At 35.2% G+C, this 4,395-nt stretch overlaps 1 non-coding gene across 1 annotated transcript; it reads left to right on the plus strand.

Moving 5' to 3' along the window:
* Positions 1 to 3,931: 3,931 nt before the first annotated feature.
* Positions 3,932 to 4,042, plus strand: LOC128042149 (small nucleolar RNA R71). The gene has a single exon (XR_008197355.1). It is a non-coding gene; the product is annotated as a small nucleolar RNA R71 (small nucleolar RNA).
* The last annotated feature ends 353 nt before the right edge of the window (positions 4,043 to 4,395 follow it).

Consider the following 4,395-nt stretch of genomic DNA (forward strand, 5'->3'; position numbering starts at 1 on the left):
AAGGGTTAATTATGTAGGTAGGCTTTTTATGGGATACGTAGGTTAAAACCTAAGTGCCTTTATCATCTCAGTATATCAAATCAAAATGTGTGGTCTCGACATGTATAATTGACGCAAGTTCTAGAATAACAAATCAAATTGACACACTCATAACCAATAATAAAATGAGCAAGAAAAATGTATGCTCTAAAGACTCAAAATCTCACAAAAAATCATGGTTTTTAATGTCAATCTTATAAATCTCAAACTTCAAGGTAGTACTTCAATTTAGGGAAACAACCTAAAAATTTTTAATTCTGAAAATAAACTTATCATGCTTGATTCTCTCATGTCTTAAAGTTTAAAACAACCAATGCACAAATATCTATGAATTTAATCCAAAACACATCAATAAAAAACACAAATCGATAAAAAATCATTCTAATAAAAGTATGAGAAAATTACTTAAACACAATACATAATTAAGAGATTTTCTAATAATATTATAAATAACTTCCCCACACTTAATATGTACACTGTCCTCAGTGTACAAACAGATATAACCATAGTATAAACAAAATATCATAAGAGAGGGAGAAAACTAGAGGTGCTCATGGGTAGGGCCGGGCCCAAAAAAAATTTCCGCCCTCGTCCTAGGCCCGGGCCCGGCCTGGCCTAAAATATTTTAAAAATATTTAAAAAATAAAAATAAAAATATATATTTATTATATTTGGGACGGGCCAGGCCCGGGCCAAAAAAGTAGTGCCCGAAAACGGGCCTCGTTTTTTACCCAAACCCATATTTTGGGCCTATATTTTTACCCGAACCCTTCCATATTTCGGGTGGTTCGTTGGGTTGGGCCGGGCCGGGTCGCCCGGCCCATGAGCACCTTTAGAGAAAACTGAAACTACCCTAAATATTGGATGAAATCCCCAGAATAGTGAAAAGCAGAATTGTAGTCAAATCTAAATGTAACATAAGATTTCGAGTAAACTAATAAACAAAAATAATAGAGAAGATTAAGGGGTTATAACTCGATTAGGAACAACCATAAAAATATATTTCAAAAGATAATAATGAAAATAAGTTTAAGAAAATAAAAAATAAAAATAAAGCAACTAAAACAAAATTAAAAGAAAGATAAATAAAAATAAAATAAAAATAAAACGAAAATAATAATCATAATAATAATAAACTCAATGATACCAATAAACATAAAGGTAATTGTAATAATAATAGTAGTAAAAAAACTAAAAATAATAGAAATAGCAAAAAAATAAAATAATTTTCAAATTTAAGTATAAGAATAATAAATTAAATATAACAAATAATAATAAATAAATAAAATAAAAGGGGTGGCTTGGTTAGGGAAGAAGAAAAAGACAAATTGAGAAAGGAAATTTAAGGTTTGGGCCACATGCCCGTGAGACACTACCGTGTGGAGTATTTTCAGCCTCTGTGCAATTAAAAATTAACACAGTTTTCACACGGCCGTGTGTCTAGGCCATGTGTGTTTTCCTTCGCTTCTCTCACGCCTATGTGAATACCAAATGCCCATGTGACTTGGCCGTGTCTCTCACACGACCGTGTCTCCTAGCCATGTGTGTTTTCCTTTGCTTCTCACATGCCCATGTGAGATCCCACACGCCCGTGTGGGTCACAAGGCCATGTCGCCAGGCTGTGTAACTCACTATCGATTACCCCATTTCACATACGGCCTACGACACGCTCATACGTCCAGGCTGTGTGTTCCACACGCCCGTGAGTCCAGGCCGTGTGTTCCACATGCCTGTGATTCCATGTCGTGTAGGTAAAAAAACACTTTTCTTTTAGATTTTAAATTAGCATGAAATGGAATTAAAAGCATTAGAAAAAGTTAAACATTCTGTTTGTCTCCCAAGAAGCAGTTATTTAAAGTCTAAGCTCGAATTACTTTATGCACGTGATATCATGGTGGTTCGCGGAGCCGAAGCTCCTTTTTCTTGTTATCAATTCTATTACCAAAATAAGGTTTAAGTCGAGTACTATTTACCTTAAATATTCCAAATTCAAAATGAGTTAACTCGACTGTACCGTATGGGAAGACATTCAGTACCGTAAAGGGATTTGATCTGTTTGTATCAAGCTCCGATGTGGCCATTCGAGGATCTGTTTTTTCTAGAAGTACCTTGTTTCCAACCTTAAATTGGTTTGTTCTATCTACATGCTTATCATGGTGTCTCCTTAACCCTTCATTGTGCATTTTCAGTTTCTCTTTAACATGTGTTCGCCATTCACCTAGTTCATCGATTTGCAACATTCATTCATCATGAGTCGTTCTGTTTCTGTTGTATGGATTGAAACGTGGCTCCATCACATTTTTTCTCGAGGGGTATCCTGCAAAGAAGGTTGAGCCACATGGTTACTCATATTGATAGAACTTGTAAAATCATCTAGATCACTAGATGTTTTAACAGAATCACGAGCTTGGAGAGTAATCGTTTCATCACCTACACGAAGTTCTAATTCATCTGTATTAACATCAATAAAGTTCTAACAGTTACTAAAAAGGTTCGTCCTAAAATTAAAGGTACGTCACTATCCTCATCTATGTCTAAAACAAAAAAATCAATTGGGAATATGAATTTATCAATTTTTACAAGAAGATCTTCAATAAAACCCTAGGAAATCTAATTGATCTATCTGCTAATTGAATACTCATCCTAATTTGTTTGGGTTTACTAAGATCTAATTGTTTAAACATTTTATAGGGCATGACATTAATACTCGCCCCTAAATCAGCCAAAGCATCATTAATACTCAAACTACCAATTAAATAAGGAATAGTAAAACTCCCTGGATCTTTCAATTTGTTGGGTATTTTATTTTGCAATATGGCTGAGCAAACTGCATTTTGCTCCACATGCGACGAATCATCTAACTCCCGTTTGTTTGTTAAAAGCTCATTTGAAAATTTAACGAAATTGGGTATCTACGAAATAGCTTTAATAAACGGTAAGTTAATATGTAATTTTTCAGAAGTTTAATAAATTTACCAAATTATTTGTTCGTTTGGTCTTTGTTCATCACATTAGGATATGGCAGTCGAGGTTTATATTCCTTACCAACCAATTTTTGTTCATTTTGGCTTACCTTGACCTTACCTTTACTTACCATAATTTCTTACTTCGATTCTGGTTTAGATTTAACTAACCCTTCTTCATCTCACACAGTAATTGCATGAAGTTGTTCCCTTGGTTTAGTTTCGGTATTACTAGGCAAACTACCTTTTGGTCTTTTTGAAATCAGTTTAGCAAGTTGACCGATTTGATTCTTAAGTCCTTGCATTGACGTTTGCTAATTTTTAAGTGCTACTTCGGTGTTTTGAATGCGGGTTTCTAACATTGAGATCAACTTTGTCAACATCTCCTCAAGATTTGGTTTTTTCTCTTGCTAGTAAGGTTGTTGTTGGAAACCTGGATGGAGTTGTGCTCTCTGATTTCCTTGACCACCCCAAGAGAAATTGGGATGGTTCCTCCAACTTTCATTATTGGTGTTACTATAAGGGTTATTTTGAGGCCTAGAATTATTACCCACATAGTTGATTTGTTCGTTCTCTGTGCTAGGACCGTAGGGTAAACATTATGGATTGTTTAGTCCGCCTCCATGTGTATCGCATTGCATCACTGGATGTACCTATGTAGAAACATAAAAATTATCAATTTTCTTACTTAATTGTTCTACATGATTCGATAACATGGTGACCGCATCTAGATTGAAACCTTCGGCTACTCTATTTGAATTCATCCTCATGACCTGCCACTGATAATTATTCAATGTCGTCTCCACTATAAATTCATAAGCCACTTCAGGTGTTTTATTATTCAGAGTTCCACTGGCTACTGCATCGATCAATTGCCTAGTTGGAGGATTCAAACCAATATAGAAGGCTTGACCTGTAGCCACAGAGGTAACCCATGGTGAGGGCACTATCTTAATAAATCCTTATACCTCTGCCATACATCATATAACGTCTCTAAGTCGATCTGAATGAAGGAAGAGATATCATTCCTTAACTGGGCTATCTTAGTAGGTGGGAAATACTTCAGTAGGAATTTCTAGGTCATTTGATCCCATGTAGTGATAGAACCTCGTGATAAAGAATTCAACCAATGTTTACCTTTGTTCCTCAACGAGAAAGGAAACAACCGTGGGCGAATGGCATCGTCAGAAATGCCATTTATCTTGAAATTATCACAGACTTCTAAAAAATTAGCCAAATGAATATTTGGATCTTCATCTTGCAAACCATCGAACTGAACAAATTATTGTACCATCTGAATAGTGTTCAACTTCAATTCGAAATTATTTGTAGCAATAGTGGGTCTCACAATACTCAATTCAGCCCCAGTTAGAGTGGGCTTGACATAATCGCA

This window comes from Gossypium raimondii, chromosome 6 (assembly GCF_025698545.1).
Source record: "Gossypium raimondii isolate GPD5lz chromosome 6, ASM2569854v1, whole genome shotgun sequence".
Lineage (NCBI taxonomy): Eukaryota > Viridiplantae > Streptophyta > Magnoliopsida > Malvales > Malvaceae > Gossypium > Gossypium raimondii.